General features: G+C 53.0%; 1 protein-coding gene and 1 non-coding gene across 24 annotated transcripts in view; both read right to left on the reverse strand.

Annotated features, from left to right (window-relative positions):
- The window catches only part of LOC123760692 (nuclear receptor coactivator 2), a 562651-nt gene that overhangs the window by 383319 nt on the left and 158822 nt on the right, over positions 1-20510 (reverse strand). The window lies entirely within an intron of this gene.
- On the reverse strand, positions 19857-19975 carry LOC138367330 (5S ribosomal RNA). The gene has a single exon (XR_011229312.1). It is a non-coding gene; the product is annotated as a 5S ribosomal RNA (ribosomal RNA).

The raw sequence follows: 20510 nt of genomic DNA on the forward strand, positions 1-20510 counted from the left end.
AATATTACTTTCTTGGAGACACACACTAACTCTTGTCAAATACAAAACATTTAAATTTTCACGAATCATAGCTCACATATAGATTACTCCAAGGCACTATCACCACCGAATAATCGCCAAGTGATTAATACATCCTGGCTTTCACTACACCCAGCAGCGCCTCCAGCAGCGCCTCCAGCAGCACGTCACAGGTATAATCAAGTATACAGGCTGAGAGCCCCCGAGAGTACAGCTAGCAACCGTTTTACTGGTGACCTCTTCCTCCTGCGCCCGCCACCACTGATAACGCCCACGATAAGATACTGACAGATAATTCTACTCTGTCCATACTAATCTAGGTGACAGTCAGACCCATCTGAGTGACAGTCAGACCCATCTGAGTGACGGGGAGACCCATCTGAGTGACGGGGAGACCCATCTGAGTGACGGGGAGACCCATCTGAGTGACGGGGAGACCCATCTGAGTGACGGGGAGACCCATCTGAGTGACGGGGAGACCCATCTGAGTGACGGGGAGACCCATCTGAGTGACGGGAGACCCATCTGAGTGACAGGGTGACCCATCTGAGTGACGGGGAGACTCAACTGAGTGACAGTGACCCATCTGAGTGACGGGGAGACTCAACTGAGTGACAGGGTGACCCATCTGAGTGACGGGGAGACTCAACTGAGTGACAGGTTGACCCATCTGAGTGACGAGGAGACTCAACTGAGTGATAGGGAGAGTAAAAGTGTGACTCTGAGGTAACAAGTATGTTTTTGACTCAAGGGATGCGAGTCAATACTCGCAATGCTTTACTTTACTTTTGCTTTAAGGCAAAAACAGATGCCTTACTCCATTTGTGGGACTGACCCACCCCCGGCCCAGGGATAGCATCCCGCTAGTAATCTAGGGATATATTCCTACTTCAATGTCTTCCCCAGCAGTTTTACCTTACCAAGCGGTTACCTTGGGGTGATTGCGAGGATCAACGTCCCCGCGGCCCGGTCTCTGACCACCCTGGAAACACAAACCGAAACTGTCTCTATTTTCCGCTTGTTACAACTTGTAATAAAGTTGTTACATCTTGGCTTAACGTGTTTATGATGTATTAGAACGTTGTTACAACTTGCTATATTGGTTGTTACAACTGGTTAGGAGGCGTTAAAACTTGTTCGAACGTTGTACCAACGTCGTAGTTTCGGTGTGTGTTTGGCGGGCAGGCCTCCTGGTTGGTGGTCTGGTTGTTGACTCCGTAATGTACAATTGTGCATTTTGTGTACAAAATTGTACAATTGTGCAACTATGCCTATGGCCGCTCCAAGCAACAGCCTGGTGGACCAAACTCTCACAAGTCAAGCCTGGCCTCGGGCCGGGCTTGGGGAGTAGAAGAACTCCCAGAACCCCATCAACCAGGTATCAACCAGGTCTTCAAATCTTATACACTCCCACATCTCCCCCATAGGATTTTCAGGCGAGTAGACAAGAGCCACACATAAGGGGCATAACTGGCCGGCCACTCACAGTGTTCAAGAGACAACTCGACATACACCTTCGAAGAATACCTGATCAACCAGGCTGTGATTCATACGTCAGGCTGCGAGCAGCTGCATCCAACAGCCTGGCTGACCAGACGACCAACCGGGATCCTGCCTGGTCGTATTCCAGGGAGTCCTGGTCAAAGACCGGGCCGAAGGGCCGTTGATTCCCTGAACCTCCACATGGTAGGTAGGTTCCCTCAGGTAGTGTACGAACCCTCCAGTATATCACAACACTCATGTACAGGGAGCCGGTCGGCCGAGCGGACAGCACGCGGGACTTGTGATCCTGTGGTCCTGGGTTCGATCCCAGGCGCCGGCGAGAAACAATGGGCCGAGTTTCTTTCACCCTATGCCCCTGTTACCTAGCAGTAAAATAGGTACCTGGGTGTTAGTCAGCTGTCACGGGCTGCTTCCTGGAGGTGGAGGCCTGGTCGAGGACCGGGCCGCGGGGACACTAAAGCCCCGAAATCATCTCAAGATAACCTCAAGATATGTACGAGAATATCCACAGGAACTGCAGCGCCCCTCATTACCTAACTGTTGCCTCTATTAGAGCATATCATCTCTGTTTTGTAAAGTTTACTAGAAATCTGGCAACATACGCACTTTCGTCCTCCTAATTCATGTATTTGTATCAAATTAATACTCGAACCTGCGTGTACAGTGTATAATCAAGTAAACAGACTAGATTATATGTCGATGACGTTCTGGGAGTTTTTCTACTCCCCAAGCCCGGCCCGAGGCCAGGCTTGACTTGTGAGAGTTTGCTCCACCAGGCTGTTGCTTGAAGCGACCCACAGGCCCACATACCCACCGCTGCACGGTTGGTCCGGCACTTTTTGAAGAAAACTATCTAGTTTTCTCTTGAAGATGTCCAAGGTTGTTCCCACAATATTTCTTATGCTTGCTGGGAGGATGTTGAACAGTCGCGGACCTCTGATGTTTATAGTGTTCTCTGATTGTGCCTATGGCACCCCTGCTCTTCACTGGTTCTATTCTGCATTTTCTTCCATATCGTTCACTCCAGTATGTTGTTATTTTACTGTGTAGATTTGTGACCTGGCCCTCCAGTATTTTCCATGTGTATATTATTTGGTATCTCTCTCGTCTCCTTTCTAGGGAGTACATTTGGAGAGCTTTGAGACGATCCCAATAATTTAGGTCCTTAATCGAGTCTATGTATGCCGTATATGTTCTCTGTATTCCCTTTATTTCAGCAATCTCTCCTGCTCTGAAGGGGAAAGTTAGTACTTACTGAGCAGTACTCAAGACGTGACAGCACAAGTGATTTGAAGAGTATAACCATTGTGATGGGATCCCTGTATTTGAAGGTTCTCGTAACCCATCCTATCATTTTTCTGTCTGACGCTATATTTGAAGTCCCCGTGACGCAGTGATAGCACACACGCCCCGCTCTTCGTAGGCTATTTGGCCTAGGTTTGTATCCTAGTATCCTACCCTAGCCGGGTAGGATACGGCCAGGATACGAACCTTAACTGTAGCCTCTGTTCAGCCAGCAGTGAATGGAGTACCTGGTTGATAAACGATTTGGCGTGTTGTATTACAGGGAAAATTATGATTAAAGATAAGCCCGAAACACTGTGTGCGCTAGTGGCTTTACAACAATGAGAAAACTCTTGCATATATAAATAAATTTGCTGGTTATGCTTCCCAAACTTTAGGTCGCCAGACATTATTCCCAAATCTTTATAAATTGCTTTCGTTCTCTCATATGTGATTTTCTTGTACCCTATATTTCGTTTTTCTTAATTTTTACTCTATTTAAGTATCTGAAAATTATATGTGTGTGTGGTTTACAATGAGCCAAGTTTTCCTAGTGACTATCTGACGAATGAAGCTACGTGTCAGCAGCCAGGGAGACCCTGCAAAAACTTGCCATCTTAACGGTTTCAATATTTATTTCAGCGATATTTCTTATATTTGCTGGTAGGAGGTTGAAGAGTCGTGGACCTCTGATGTTGATACAGAGTTGCTGTCATTTCAAGATCTTTCACTCCAGTATGTTGTCATTTTATTGTGCAAGTTTGCAAACTGACCTTCCAGTATTTGCCATGACTACAAGATCTCTCTCTCTCTCTCTCTTCAGAGTTTCCGTTATAGCGAATACAATTCAACTGCTTCTGGTCGCACTATGCGAGCAGTTAAGAATGGAGGGAAATGGAATGGCAGTTAAGAATGGCTGTATATTACCTTGTTCGGATATCTTGCCTGCCCTGGCTGTGATCGCACACAATATTACACACGAGCTCATATCAGTGATTTCAAGATGTACGTCAGTGGCCTGGTATCGTGTTTAGAAGCCCGGTATTATGCATACCGGGAGAGGGTTCTGGGAGCCCTTGTACTCCCCGAGCCCGGCCTGAGGCCACCACCCGATCATCTAGCTGCTGCTACGGTGGTGTCGTCCTATATATATATATGTATATATATATTTGTTGTCACTAGCTGACACTATAATTATAAGGTATGCAAGTTAGATTAATTTGTTGAGGCAAAAATCTATGCCGAGGTTTGATTATGACCTTTTGTGCCCTCTGTAATCTTTTTTGCGCTACCGCTACCAGAGCCCGGCGCGGTCTCGGACCCACTTGAACCTGCTACGGATAAACCAGCAAATAGTAGAACCAACTTGGAAGAACACGCTGGGCCTCCTTTTCACTAATAATGATGAATTGATCAGGAACATAATGATTACAAATACCTGTTACTCAAATCACAACTTAATTGAAGTTCTGACAACCATGGGGAATAGACCTACACAACCAGTCCCGAATCTCAGTGGAGAATAATTCAGCAAATTCAATTTCAATAATAAACAGAAACTGGGAGCATATAAACCAAGACCTCACAGAAATAAGCTGGGAAGAACAACTAGAAATTGCAAACCTGAACCAGTGCCTGGAAAAATAAGCTCAGTAGCACTAGAAATATGTTCAAACCGCATACCCCTAAGAAAAAAGAGGAAGAGATGCAGATTGGAACGGGAACGTCGTTCCCTATATAGGCGAAGATAACGAATCGCGGAACAACTTGAGAGTCGCACCCTATCTCAAGAACGGCGGAGGCGGCTAGGTAGTGATATAGAAATAATTGAACTAAAGCTACAAGATTCTGACAAAACCGCGGAGAGGCAGAGAGAGCAAAAGGCTATCAGTGAAAAAGAAATCCGAAATACTTTTTATCCTGTGCAAAATCAAGATAAAAAACTATATCTATCGGGCCCCTGCGAAATTCTGCGATTTTTTGAGCCAGTAGGCTCAAAAAACTACACCAATTGATTCATAGTTGAGAGGCGGGACAAAAGAGCCAGAGCTCAACCCCCGCAAGCACAACTAGGTGAGTACACATGGGGGGCCTGATAAGGGGCCTGACGGCTGAGTGGACAGCACTGAGTGGACAGCATTCGTAGTCCTAGGGTCCGGAGGATCGATCCCCGGCTAAGGCGGAAACACATGGGCAGTTCCTTACACCCTGATGCTCCTGTTCATCTAGCAGTAAATAGGTACCTGGGAGTTTGACAGCTGCTACGGGTCGCTTCCAGGGTGTGTGGGGAGAATCAGTTGATTGACTGATAGTTGAGAAGCGGGCGCAAAGGGACAGAGCTCAACCCCCGCAAGCACAACTAGGTGAGTACAACTGAGTGAGAACACACACACACACAAACTACAGTCGTGCAAAACAAAGAAGAACTTCAGCAGCGAGTGGCGAGGGAGTCTTACTAGAGCCAACCAAGCACACGAAGGTACAAGACCTGGGATACAAAAACCTGCCCCATTCCTCTCACTTGTAGTCAATTCAGCGCCTCCAAGAAGCTACCCAGCTAACACACACACACTTGGCTCCTCTAAAACTATCCTCAAAGGGCGATGTTGAAAACAGTTAACATAATTCCAGAAGGCTTTTGATGATGACCCAGAGGAGAGTTGACGGGGGACGAGGGGGGACAGGGGACGAGGGGGGACAGGGGACGAGAGGGAGGGACAGTGAGGCGTGAGGGACGGAGACGGTGGTTGAGGGATGGCCGGTGACGGAAGGGTTAGAGATGGAGAGGTGGTGGGATTAGAGGCGGGAAGAAATAGCCTAACCTACTCTATCCCTTTGAGATGTAATTTTTTTCGTCTCAATAAACATACTTGAACTTGGTGGGTGGGATGGAGGGAGCGAAAGGAGCTACCTACCTATACGGCACACACACAACATATACGGCACGCATAGACACGATAAAACATCTCAATTATTGGGACCGTTTCAAAGCTCTCAAAATGTACTCTTTGGAAAGGAGATGAGAAGGGGTATCAAATAATATACTTGGAAGATACTGAAGGCCAGGTCCCAAACTTGAACTGTAGAATAACAACATACTGGAATGAAAGATACGGAAGGAAATGCAGAATAGAACCAGTGAAGAATAGAGGTGCCATAGACACAATCAGAGAACACTGTATAAACATCAGAGGTCCGCGGTTGTTCAACGTCCTCCCAGCATGCATTATAAATATTGCTGGAACAAAAGTGGATATATTCAAGAGGCACAGTACATTCTTCCAACAAGTGCCGGACCAACCAGGCTGTAGTGGATATGTGGGCCTGCGGCCCGTTCCAAGCAACAGTTTGTTGGACCAAGTTGTCATAAATCGAGCCTGGTCTCAGACCGGGCTCGGGGAGTAGAACAACTCCCGAGACCCTCTCCAGGTCTGATGGATACCTGATCAACCAGGCTGTGACTCATACGTCAGGCTGCGAGCAGCCGCGTCCAACAGCCTGGTTGATTAGTCCAGCAACCAGGAGGCCTGGTCGACGACCGGGCCGCTGGGACGCTAAGCCCCGGAAGCACCTCAAGGTAACCTCAAGGTAGGTATGCTCCAGGTATGTTGTGCTTGGGGAGTGTGGAAAGACTGTACAACTAGAGGAGGCTACCTACCTTGAGGCTACCTTGAGGTGCTTCCGGGGCTTAGTGTCCCCGCGGCCCGGTCGTCGACCAGGCCTCCTGGTTGCTGGACTGATCAACCAGGCTGTTAGACGCGGTTGCTCGCAGCCTGACGTATGAGTCACAGCCTGGTTGATCAGGTATCCTTTGGAGGTGCTTATCCAGTTCTCTCTTGAACACTGTGAGGGGTTTGCCAGTTATGCCCCTTATGTGTAGTGGAAGCGTGTTGAACAGTCTCGGGCCTCTGATGTTGATAGAGTTCTCTCTCAGAGTACCTGTTGCACCTCTGCTTTTCAACGGGGGTATTCTGCACATCCTGACATGCCTTCTGGTCTCATGTGATGTTATTTCTGTGTGCAGGTTTGGGACCAGCCCCTCAATTATTTTCCACGTGTAAATTATTATGTATCTCTCCCGCCTGCGCTCAAGGGAGTACAGATTTAGGCTCTTTAGTCGGTCCCAGTAATTTAGATGTTTTACTGAGTGGATTCTAGCAGTAAAGGATCTCTGCACGCTCTCTAGGTCAGCAATTTCTCCAGCTTTGAAAGGGGCTGTCATTGTGCAGCAGTACTCCACTCCAGATAGCACAAGCGTTTTGAAAAGTATCATCATCGGTATAGCATCTCTAGTGTGAAAAGTTCTTGTTATCCAACCTGTCATTTTTCTTGCAGTTGTGACGGCTACTTTATTGTGTTCTTTAAAGGTAAGGTCTTCCGACATGAGTACACCCAGGTCCTTTACATTGCCTTTTCGTTCTATGTTATGATATGAGGACGTGACACTGGTGGTGTTGCAGGGGACGGCGGCGACGTAGGCACTGACGAAGGTGGTGACGGAGACGTGCTGGGGAAGTTGGTGAGATCCTGCCGTAGGTGTGAGGTGAGCGGCGGTGGTGGAGGAGAGACCAAGGCCTCCCTCATCCATGCTGGAGGGTGTAGTACGCCTGAGTCAATGAACCAACTATATATACCATTGTCTTACAGCAACAACCTAGTGCGAAGTGGTTTAGGCAGAAAATAGAACAGGTCAAGTCTGCCAACACTAGCGATGGCACAGACTCTCCCAAGGTACTTCTTTGGTATGTTGGTACGTCTGAGTGGGGGAGGGGAAGGAGGGATTGGGGATGGGGGAGGGGGGGGGGGGTGTAGAGCTCTACCTACACTGGCTGGCTGACTCCCCCACCCTCCCCTCCCCACTGTGTCCAATGCCAGCAACCATATTTTCTTGAGACCTCCACTATGTGTGTGTGCTCTGTAATCCCACACAAGTTTATCATAGAGAAGACATTAGAAGCGCCAATACCAAGAATCGGGAATCAACATTCACACGTCATAATATCAGTGTTGAAATGAAGCACCCCCCCCCAGTCCAACACACACACACACACACACACACACACACACACACACACACACACACACACACACACACACACACACACACACACACACACACTTTACGTTGCTAGTGTGCTTACCCATTGTACTTTGTTGACTATTACACACTGGAAAGTGTTAGTTTGGAAATTGAAGCTCCATCTTCCTTTTCCCCCCCCAGTAATTCTTTTTGAGCGCATAAAGCAATAACACCATTTATTTAAAACTTTCGCGAAATCTGTGTATATTACATCAGCGTTTTGTTTGTCTTCCTTGGCATCGAAGGTCACGTCATTGTGGCCTAGCAATTGTGAGAGGCAGGAACGCTCTGTTTTGAACCCGTGTTGTCCCGGGTTACGTTAGACACTGTGATACGTGTTCTGTGATCCTGCTTCTTGACACTCTTTCAAGGATGTGTTATGATGTGCGATGTTAGGGCTATCGGTCTTCAACAATTACAGTGAATAAAGTAGCTATATACGGATTGTACAAAACGTATTTTGTTGCATCTTTAAGGGTGCAACAATTTAGTTTTAGTACATAAATAGTAGTAAAGGTGAACTTTTTGAGGTACACGAATCCCTATTTTGTAACATTCCATCCACAGTAGGCATATGTACTATCTTTGTTGCAGGAATCTTTGTTGGCCGACCCCTCACAGTGTTCAAGAGAGAACCTGATAAGCACCTCCAAAGGATAACTGATCAACCAGGCTGAGACTCATACGTCAGGCTGCGAGCAGCCGCGTCCAACAGCCTGATTGATCAGTCCAGCAACCAGGAGGCCTGGTCGACGACCGGGCCGCGGGGACGCTACGCCCCGGAAGTACCTCAAGGTAAGGAAGATGGCCTCCCATTTCGCACAGACACACAAACGTTCTATTTAAAAGATATAGATTTATGCGGCGACATAAAACAAAATGGATTTGAACACCTTGACTTACAGCACCTGCAAATGTTACTGAGATGAACCAGTCCGAACGCGTCCTGAACACAATGGTCTATAAGTAAGTACCCCCAGGTTGTCAATAAAGACCAAGGCTTCCCGCGCCCCAGTGGTATAGTGGATGTTAATATATAGTTAACTAGATGGTGAACCCGGCAGCACCCGGGTCTCTCTACACCCCTCTCTCTCAGATACCTTCCCCTATTCCTCATCTGGAGCATACCTGTAGCCCTTCTCTCCACCTTTCTCTTCATCTTCCTGCCCTCTTCTCACCTTTCTGTCCCAATCTCTTCCCCCTCTCTCGCGTCTCCCCACACTCTCAGTCTCTCAGAAAAAGTGACATTCACAACACCCCCCATGTTTCAAGTTATAAGGGTGGGAGACGGTGGCCCCACGCTCCTGGCCTCCTATTTCGGACAGACAGACATTCTATTTAATATATACAGTATATAGATTTATGCGGCGACATAAAACAAATAGAAAAAACTCAAGGAAAATAGTACCAGTGAGTCAGCGGAATTTATAATAAAAATGATTTAACAGCATGTTACTAAAATGATATGAAAATATACTGTTCCATTACTGCCCCCCCCCCACCCGTCCGCGCCTCTCCACCCGTCCGCGCCTCCCCACCCGTCCGCGCCTCCCCACCCGTCCGCGCCTCTCCACCCGTCCGCGCCTCCCCACCCGTCCGCGCCTCCCCACCCGTCCGCGCCTCCCCACCCGTCCGCGCCTCCCCACCCGTCCGCGCCTCTCCACCCGTCCGCGCCTCCCCACCCGTCCGCGCCTCTCCACCCGTCCGCGCCTCCCCACCCGTCCGCGCCTCCCCACCCGTCCGCGCCTCCCCACCCGTCCGCGCCTCCCCACCCGTCCGCGCCTCCCCACCCGTCCGCGCCTCTCCACCCGTCCGCGCCTCCCCACCCGTCCGCGCCTCTCCACCCGTCCGCGCCTCTCCACCCGTCCGCGCCTCCCCACCCGTCCGCGCCTCCCCACCCGTCCGCGCCTCCCCACCCGTCCGCGCCTCTCCACCCGTCCGCGCCTCCCCACCCGTCCGCGCCTCTCCACCCGTCCGCGCCTCCCCACCCGTCCGCGCCTCTCCACCCGTCCGCGCCTCTCCACCCGTCCGCGCCTCCCCACCCGTCCGCGCCTCTCCACCCGTCCGCGCCTCTCCACCCGTCCGCGCCTCCCCACCCGTCCGCGCCTCCCCACCCGTCCGCGCCTCCCCACCCGTCCGCGCCTCCCCACCCGTCCGCGCCTTCCCACCCGTCCACGCCTCCCCACCCGTCCACGCCTCTCCACCCGTCCACGCCAACCGAAGCTCCCTTGAAATTGTTATAAGGCCCACCACACCCGGGGCCCACCACACCCGGGGCCCACAACACCTGTGGCCCACCTCACCCGGGGCCCCGCCACACCTGTGGCCCACCACACCCGGGGCCCACCACAGCCGGGGCCCACCACAGCCGGGCCCCACCACAACCGGGGCCCACCACAACCGGGCCCCACCACACCCGGGGCCCACCAGAGCCGGGGCCCACCACAGCCGGGCCCCACCACAGCCGGGCCCCACCACAACCGGGGCCCACCACAACCGGGGCACACCACACCCGGGGCCCACCACACCCGTGGCCCACCACACCAGGGGCCCACCACACCTGTGGCCCGGGGTCGTAGCCAAATATGCAATATGATAATGAACATATTACACATCTGTCAACTTGTACACCTGAAGGACCGTTCCAAAACCAGCCTCTTCATCGTTTATTATCAAGACGATAATAATAGATGTATCACGAGTGTGTGATTACTCTGTGTACTGAAGATACCTGTTTGATGGGGTTCTGGGAGTTCTTCTACTCCCCCAAGCCCGGCCCGAGGCCAGGCTTGACTTGTGAGAGTTTGGTTCACCAGGCTGTTGCTTGGAGCGGCCCGCAGGCCCACATACCCACCACAGCCCGGCTGATCCGGAACTTCTCTTAGAAAACAGTCCAGTTTTCTCTTGAAGATGTCCACGGTTATTCCGGCAATATTTCTTATAGTCGCTGGGAGGACGTTGAACAACCGCGGACCTCTGATGTTTATACAGTGCTCTCTGAGTGTGCCTATGGCACCTCTGCTCTTCACTGGTTCTATTCTGCATTTTCTTCCATGTCGTTCACTCCAGTATGTTGTTATTTTACTGTGTAGATTTGGGACCTGGCCCTCCAGTATTTTCCACGTGTATATTATTTGGTATCTCTCTCGTCTCCTTTCTAGTGAGTACATTTGGAGAGCTTTGAGATGATCCCAATAATTTAGGTGTTTTATCTCGTCTATGCGTGCCGTATATGTTCTCTGTATTCCCTCTATTTCAGTAATCTCTCCTGCACTGAAGGGGGAAGTGAGTACTGAGCAGTACTCAAGACGGGACAACACAAGTGACTTGAAGAGTACAACCATCGTAATGGGATCCCTGGATTTGAAAGTTCTCGTAATCCATCAGATCCGATCATTTTTCTGGCTGACGCAATATTTGCTTGGTTATGCTCCCTAAACGTTAGATCGTCGGACATCATTATTCCCAAATCCTTGACATGCAGTTTTTCTACTATGGGAAGATTCGATTGTGTTTTGTACCCTGAAGAGGAGCGTCAGAGGTAGCACATTCCTAGATGACAGAGCCACAGTTCACGGAGGGGGGGGGGGGGCAGGGGCAGATTGTGTGAAACTCTGGCTTCAGTGGCAGCCTCGGGAACCCTAGAGGGTTCAGTAGTACCCCAGGTTGCAATTCTTTTGACCATGTCGTGGTCTAGTTGTCTAGAGCGTGTGCCTGGGAACTCCCAGGGCACAGGTTCGAACCCTCATCCCGGATCCTACGGATTATCTCATTAAGGCATCACGCTAGTGTGATTACTCTGTGTATTCCGAGTAGACATTTTATGCAGAAACTTATAGCAAATTACCTGCTTTATACCCTCTTGTTGGGATTCTGGAAGTAGCTCTACTCCCCAAGCCCGGCCCGAGGCCAGGCCTGACTTGTGAGAGTTTGGTCCACCAGGCTGTTGCTTGGAGCGGCCCACATACCCATCACAGCCCGGTTGGTCCGGCATTTTTTGAAGAAAACTATCTAGTTTCCTCTTGAAGACGTCGACGGCTGTTCCGGCAACACTGTTATGCGATGTTGGTTTGTTGCCAAGAAATAAGTAACTAATGCTGAGTGTTTAATAGTGACATGGGGGGGGGGGGGTGTATGCCATACCTTGAGGTTACCTTGAGGTGCTTCCGGGGCTTAGCGTCCCCGCGGCCCGGTCGTCGACCAGGCCTCCTGGTTGCTGGACTGATCAACCAGGCTGTTGGACGCGGCTGTTCGCAGCCTGACGTATGAGTCACAGCCTGGTTGATCAGGTATCCTTTGGAGGCGCTTATCCAGTTCTCTCTTGAACACTGTGAGGGGTCGGCCAGTTATGCCCCTTATGTGTAGCGGAAGCGTGTTGGAAGGTGGCCATGCGCCGCCACCTGCAACAAGAACGATGATACTGACCGCAATACAAAGGTCCGAGTCGTAGGAATTCAAAACGGAAACTTACCAGCCCCGAAATGTTCTTTATGGATGTTCTTGCTTAAAAGACGTTCTGGTTTACCCGGGAGACGTGATACCATCTCACCCCCCCCCCCACGCACGCCCTGGGGGAGAGGACGCTTCACCCTGATCTCTCCATTCCACTGTCCGATAAGCTGAGTCCGTTGCTACACATACAACAGCAACGGGAAACCTGGGTATAAATAAATACTTCCGACACGTGGATGAACCCTCGACATTTGAGAGCCAATGAACCGTAAGAACAAGTCATGTTAGCCAACTTACCTGCTCATTCCTTGGTAAGGCTTGAGCAGGTAAGGCTATGGGAGTAACCTGGTCTACTCCCACTTCCTTCTTTGCCTGGCCTTCCCTGGTGACTGTCTCCGTAGGTCGGAGGCCCACATAGCCATCACAGCCTGAATGATCCCGTGACCCAGGCAGGAACTTGTCCAGTTCTATTTTGAAATTTGACGCTAATCGATCCGAAACTAGCAACAATTTTCCTAAGACATGAGATTAATACCACTCTGTAAACACACACAAAGGCAGACACCCCGGGGGACAGGCAGCCGTGACCAAGACACCCCAGGGACAGTCAGCCGTGACTAAGACACCCCCGGGGACAGTCAGCCGTGACCAAGACACCCCGGGGACAGTCAGCCGTGACCAAGACACCCCAGGGACAGTCAGCCGTGACTAAGACACCCCCGGGGACAGTCAGCCGTGACCAAGACACCCCGGGGACAGTCAGCCGTGACCAAGACACCCCGGGGACAGGCAGCCGTGACTAAGACACCCCCGGGGGACAGGCAGCCGTGACTAAAACACCCCCGGGGACAGGCAGCCGTGACTAAGACACCCCCGGGGACAGGCAGCCGTGACTAAGACACCCCCGGGGACAGGCAGCCGTGACTAAGACTCCCCCGGGGACAGGCAGCCGTGACTAAGACATCCCGGGGACAGGCAGCCGTGACTAAGACACCCCCGGGGACAGGCAGCCGTGACCAAGACACCCCGGGGACAGGCAGCCGTGACCAAGACACCCCCGGGGGACAGGCAGCCGTCACCAAGACACCCCGGGGACAGGCAGCCGTCACCAAGACACCCCCGGGGGACAGGCAGCCGTCACCAAGACACCCCGGGGACAGGCAGCCGTGACCAAGACACCCCCGGGGGACAGGCAGCCGTGACCAAGACACCCCGGGGACAGGCAGCCGTCACCAAGACACCCCCGGGGGACAGGCAGCCGTCACCAAGACACCCCGGGGACAGGCAGCCGTGACCAAGACACCCCCGGGGACAGGCAGCCGTGACTAAGACACCCCGGGGACAGGCAGCCGTGACCAAGACACCCCGGGGACAGGCAGCCGTGACCAAGACACCCCCGGGGGACAGGCAGCCGTGACCAAGACACCCCCGGGGGACAGGCAGCCGTGACCAAGACACCCCCGGGGACAGGCAGCCGTGACTAAGACACCCCGGGCCGCATCAGGCCTACTGGCTCCAGCCAGGCAACTCCTACTAAATACATTCATACATATGACTAACCTGCCCTAGAAACAACCCAACGGTACCACGTATGTTACTCGGTAATTTCTTCCGTAACTGAATAACTCTTATTCCCTAACCCATATTTACCCAGGTCTTTTTCGGAATCGAAATTGATCAGATCCACTGTTTAGTATTCTATTTCGTGGTCAATGAGGCTGTTTGATGCCGTTGGCGGCAGTGTGAGGCAGGACCCACAGCCCCCGTGAACCTCAGCTGGGGGGGCGGAGGCGGGGCCCACAGCCCCCGTGAACCTCAGCTGGGGGGCGGAGGCGGGGCCACACAGCCCCCGTGAACCTCAGCTGTGGGGCGGAGGCGGGGCCCACAGCCCCCGTGAACCTCAGCTGGGGGGCGGAGGCGGGGCCACACAGCCCCCGTGAACCTCAGCTGGGGGGCGGAGGCGGGGCCCACAGCCCCCGTGAACCTCAGCTGGGGGGCGGAGGCGGGGCCCACAGCCCCCGTGAACCTCAGCTGGGGGGCGGAGGCGGGGCCCACAGCCCCCGTGAACCTCAGCTGGGGGGCGGAGGCGGGGCCCACAGCCCCCGTGAACCTCAGCTGGGGGGCGGAGGCGGGGCCCACAGCCCCCGTGAACCTCAGCTGGGGGGCGGAGGCGGGGCCCACAGCCCCCGTGAACCTCAGCTGGGGGGCGGAGGCGGGGCCCACAGCCCCCGTGAACCTCAGCTGGGGGGCGGAGGCGGGGCCCACAGCCCCCGTGAACCTCAGCTGGGGGGCGGAGGCGGGGCCCACAGCCCCCGTGAACCTCAGCTGGGGGGCGGAGGCGGGGCCACACAGCCCCCGTGAACCTCAGCTGGGGGGCGGAGGCGGGGCCACACAGCCCCCGTGAACCTCAGCTGGGGGGCGGAGGCGGGGCCACACAGCACAGCTGAGAGCAAGAGAGCGCGCCACAGGAAGTGGGTAGTGAAAAACCTGCTCCGCTGAGCGTCCTGCCACCACAACACCACTTGAAGGAGCTCCACACTCACACACTCACACACAACACTCTCTTGTAGCCCGCACACACCCCCACGCACACACCCGCATGCACACACCCCCACGCACACACCCGCACGCATACGCCCCCATGCACACACCCGCACGCATACACCCCAACGCATACACCCCCACGCGCATACACCCCCACGCACACACCCCCACGCGCACACCCGCACGCCCACACCCGCACGCCCACACCCGCACGCCCACACCCGCACGCCCACACCCTCTCGCATACTCCCGCACGCATACACCCGCACGCACACACAGGAACGCGCACACACGCACGAACACACCAGCACACAAGGGGTCTGGTAGCTGAATGAAGGGGTCTGGTAGCTGAATGAAGGGGTCTGGTAGCTGAGTGGACAGCGCGTGGGATTGTAATCCTGTGGCCGGGGTTCGATTCCCGGACTAAGCGAAGACAAATGGGCAGAGTTTTTTTCACTCTGATGATCCTGTTACCTAGCAGTAAATAGGTACCTGGGAGTTAGACAGCTGTTACGGGCTGCTTCCTGTGTTTACTCACCTATTTGTGCTTGCGGGGGGTTGAACTCTGCTCTTTCGGCCCGCCTCTCAACTGTCAATCAACTGTTACTAACTACTATTTTTTTCCACACCACACACACACACACACACACACACACCAGGAAGCAGTCCGTGACAGCTGACTAACTCCCAGGTACTTATTTCCTACTAGGTAACATGGGCATAGGATGAAAGAAACTCTGCCCATCGTTTCTCGCCGGCGCCCGGGATCGAACCCGGGACCACAGGATCACGTGCCCAGTGTGTTGTCCGCTCGGCCACAGGCTCCCAGTGAGTGAGAGAGTGAGAGAGTGAGAGAGTGAGACAGTGAGAGAGAGAGAGAGAGAGAGAGAGAGAGAGAGAGAGAGAGAGAGAGAGAGAGAGAGAGAGAGAGAGAGAGAGAGAGAGAGAGAGAGAGAGAGAGAGACAGAGAGAGAGAACGAACAAATTAGTAACATTTCATTGATTGACAGTTGATAGGCGGGACCAAAGAGCCAGAGCTCAACCCCCGCAAGCACAACTAGGTGAGTACACACACCTTGCCAGCCTTGTGTTCCCCCCCCCCTCCCCCCCCCTTGTGAGGGCACCGTGGAGGGAGTTATATGTCTATTTAATAGTCGCCGCCGACCATGACAACAATATTAACCCAGCTGTAACGTTACCTCAACACCTGCACCAGGAACCAACACCTGCACCAGGAACCAACACCTGCACCAGGAACCAACACCTGCACCAGGAACCAACACCTGCACCAGGAACCAACACCTGCACCAGGAACCAACACCTGCACCAGGAACCAACACCTGCACCAGGAACCAACACCTGCACCAGGAACCAACACCTGCACCAGGAACCAACACCTGCACCAGGAACCAACACCCTCACGAGGAACCAACACCTGCACCAGGAACTAACACCTGCACCAGGAACCAACACCTACACCAGGAACCAACACCTGCACCAGGAACTAACACCTGCACCAGGAACCAACACCTACACCAGGAACCAACACCTACACCAGGAACCAACACCTGCACCAGGAACCAACACCTGCACCAGGAACCAACACCTGCACCAGGAACCAACACCTGCACCAGGAACCAACACCTGCACCAGGAACCAACACCTGCACCAGGAACTAACACCTGCACCAGGAACCAACACCTGCACCAGGAACCAACACCTTCATGAGGAACCAACACCTGCACCAGGAACCAACACCTGCACCAGGAACCAACACCTGCTCCAGGAACCAACACCTGCACCAGGAACCAACACCTGCACCAGGAACCAACACCTGCACCAGGAACCAACACCTGCACCAGGAACCAACACCTGCACCAGGAACCAACACCTGCACCAGGAACCAACACCTGCACCAGGAACCAACACCTGCACCAGGAACCAACACCTGCACCAGGAACCAACACCTGCACCAGGAACGAACACCTGCACCAGGAACGAACACCAACTCCTGCACCAGGAACCAACACCTGCACCAGGAACGAACACCAACTCCTGCACCAGGAACCAACACCTACACCAGGAACCAACACCTACACCAGGAACCAACACCTGCTCCAGGAACCAACACCTGCACCAGGAACCAACATCTGCTCCAGGAACCAACACCTGCACCAGGAACCAACACCTGCACCAGGAACCAACACCTGCACCAGGAACCAACACCTGCACCAGGAACCAACACCTGCACCAGGAACCAATACCTGCACCAGGAACGAACACCAACTCCTGCACCAGGAACCAACACCTACACCAGGAACCAACACCTACACCAGGAACCAACACCTGCACCAGGAACCAACACCTACACCAGGAACCAACACCTACACCAGGAACCAACACCTGCACCAGGAACCAACACCTGCACCAGGAACCAACACCTGCACCAGGAACCAACACCTGCACCAGGAACCAACACCTGCACCAGGAACCAACACCTGCACCAGGAACCAACACCTACACCAGGAACCAACACCTGCACCAGGAACCAACACCTGCACCAGGAACCAACACCTGCACCAGGAACCAACACCTGCACCAGGAACCAACACCTGCACCAGGAACCAACACCTGCACCAGGAACCAACACCTACACCAAGAACCAATACCTGCACCAGGAACGAACACCAACTCCTGCACCAGGAACCAACACCTACACCAGGAACCAACACCTACACCAGGAACCAACACCTACACCAGGAACCAACACCTGCACCAGGAACCAACACCTACACCAGGAACCAACACCTACACCAGGAACCAACACCTGCACCAGGAACCAACACCTGCACCAGGAACCAACACCTGCACCAGGAACCAACACCTGCACCAGGAACCAACACCTGCACCAGGAACCAACACCTGCACCAGGAACCAACACCTGCACCAGGAACCAACACCTGCCCCACACCCCCTGCACACCATAAATAAAACACAATAATTTAATATACTTCAATTAGGCAGGGTTGAGTTGTGTTAGGTTAGGTTAGAGTAGATTAAGTCTGTTTACAGAGTAGCGATGAAGAGTACTCTGTAAAGTACTCTGAGAGTACTCTCAGCTCAAGGTAAGGTAATGTAAGGTAAGGTAAGGTAATTTAAGGTAATCCAGAGTATACTACTATTCTACTCTCTCACTCTACTGGGTTGCTTTGTTCAACTCTTCCACTTTTCTTAAAACAATTTTTTACCACTTAGTTAAATCTATTTAACTCGACTGCCAGAACTGTTCAAGTGTACTAGTTCCCCGCACACCAAATTTCAGACCTGAAATGCTTCCATTTTCTACAAGAGTAACTATCGACAAGAGGTACAGAATAACCCTGAGTGGGTATGATGAACGCCAGCATGATACGGGCTCACCATAGTCCGTGCTACTTGGAACTTTTTGTTCCAGGTAGCGAATCTTGAACAGCAGCAGCAGCCAGCATGATGTACAGTGACCCCTGGGTGGGTATGATGAACGCCAGCATGATGTACAGTGACCCCTGGGTGGGTATGATGAACGTCAGCATCATGTACAGTGACCCCTGGGTGGGTATAATGAACGCCAGCATGATGTACAGTGACCCCCTCGGTGGGTATGATGAACGCCAGCATGATGTACAGTGACCCCCTGGGTGGGTATGATGAACGTCAGCATGATGTACAGTGACCCCTGGGTGGGTATGATGAACGTCAGCATGATGTACAGTGACCATGGGTGGGTATGATGAACGTCAGCATGATGTACAGTGACCCCTGGGTGGGTATGATGAACGCAAGCATGATGTACAGTGACCCCTGGGTGGGTATGATGAATGTCAGCATGATGTACAGTGACCCCTGGGTGGGTATGATGAACGTCAGCATGATGTACAGTGACCCCTGGGTGGGTATGATGAACGTCAGCATGATGTACAGTGACCCTGGGTGGGTATGATGAACGTCAGCATCATGTACAGTGACCCTGGGTGGGTATGATGAACGTCAGCATGATTTACAGTGACCCCTGGGTGGGTATGATGAACGCCAGCATGATGTACAGTGACCCCTGGGTGGGTATGATGAACGCAAGCATGATGTACAGTGACCCTGGGTGGGTATGATGAACGTCAGCATCATGTACAGTGACCCCTGGGTGGGTATGATGAACGCAAGCATGATGTACAGTGACCCTGGGTGGGTATGATGAACGTCAGCATCATGTACAGTGACCCCTGGGTGGGTATGATGAACGCCAGCATGATGTACAGTGACCCTGGGTGGGTATGATGAACGCCAGCATCATGTACAGTGACCCTGGGTGGGTATGATGAACGTCAGCATACCCTGAGGGTTACCTTGAGTTGGTTTCGGGGCTTAGCGTCCCCGCGGCCCGGTCATCGCCCAGGTCTCCTCGTTGCTGGACTGGTTGATGGGTTTCTGGGAGTTGTTCTACTCCCCCAAGCCCGGCCCGAGGCCAGGCTCGACTTGTGAACCATCTTAAAGATAACCTCAAGGTAAGGTGGCCTCGAGGTAAGGTGAGGAGTGTGGGCGTAGATGAGGCTGTGATAGGCAAGTGGTCGATAGCAGGAGTGGCCGGCCAGGAGGAACGGGAGGGGGGGGGGCGTCTGTGGGATTATTGAGGGTACTCACCTAGTTGTGTTTGCGGGGGTTGAGCTCTGGCTCTTTCGTCCCGCCTCTCAACCGTCAATCAACAGGTGTACAGGTTCCTGAGCCTACTGGGCTCTTATCATATCTACACTTGAAACTGTGTATGGAGTCAGCCTCCATCACATCACTTCCTAATGCATTCCATTTGTCAACCACTCTGACACTAAAAAAGTTCTTTCTAATATCTCTGTGGCTCATTTGGGCACTCAGTTTCCACCTGTGTCCCCTAGTGCGTGTGCCCCTTGTGTTAAACAGCCTGTCTTTATCTACCTTAAAACATTATTGCCAACAGTATTTGGTGTTCCCAGGCGGTCACCCATCCAAGTACTAACCAAACCCAACGTTGCTTAACTTCGCTGATAGGACGAGAAGCGGTGTTCTCAACGTGGTATGGCCGTTGGCCGTTCCACGGTAGTGTAGGGATGGTGACTGAGGGAGGGGAGGGAGAAAGGCGTAGTGTGAGGGAGGGAGGGAGAAAGGCGTAGTGTGAGGGAGGGAGGGAGAAAGGCGTAGTGTGAGGGAGGGAGGGAGAAAGGCGTAGTGTGAGGGAGGGAGGGAGAAAGGCGTAGTGTGAGGGAGGGAGGGAGAAAGGCGTAGTGTGAGGGAGGGAGGGAGAAAGGCGTAGTGTGAGGGAGGGAGGGAGAAAGGCGTAGTGTGAGGGAGGGAGGGAGAAAGGCGTAGTGTGAGGGAGGGAGGGAGAAAGGCGTAGTGTGAGGGAGGGAGGGAGAAAGGCGTAGTGTGAGGGAGGGAGGGAGAAAGGCGTAGTGTGAGGGAGGGAGGGAGAAAGGCTTATCATGAGATAATTTCGGGGCTTTTAGTGTCCCTGCGGCCCGGTCCTCGACCAGGCCTCCACCCCCAGGAAGCAGCCCGTGACAGCTGACTAACACCCAGGTACCTATTTTACTGCTAGGTAACAAGGGCATAGGGTGAAAGAAAC

Source organism: Procambarus clarkii, chromosome 21 (assembly GCF_040958095.1).
Source record: "Procambarus clarkii isolate CNS0578487 chromosome 21, FALCON_Pclarkii_2.0, whole genome shotgun sequence".
Classification (NCBI taxonomy): Eukaryota; Metazoa; Arthropoda; class Malacostraca; order Decapoda; family Cambaridae; genus Procambarus; species Procambarus clarkii.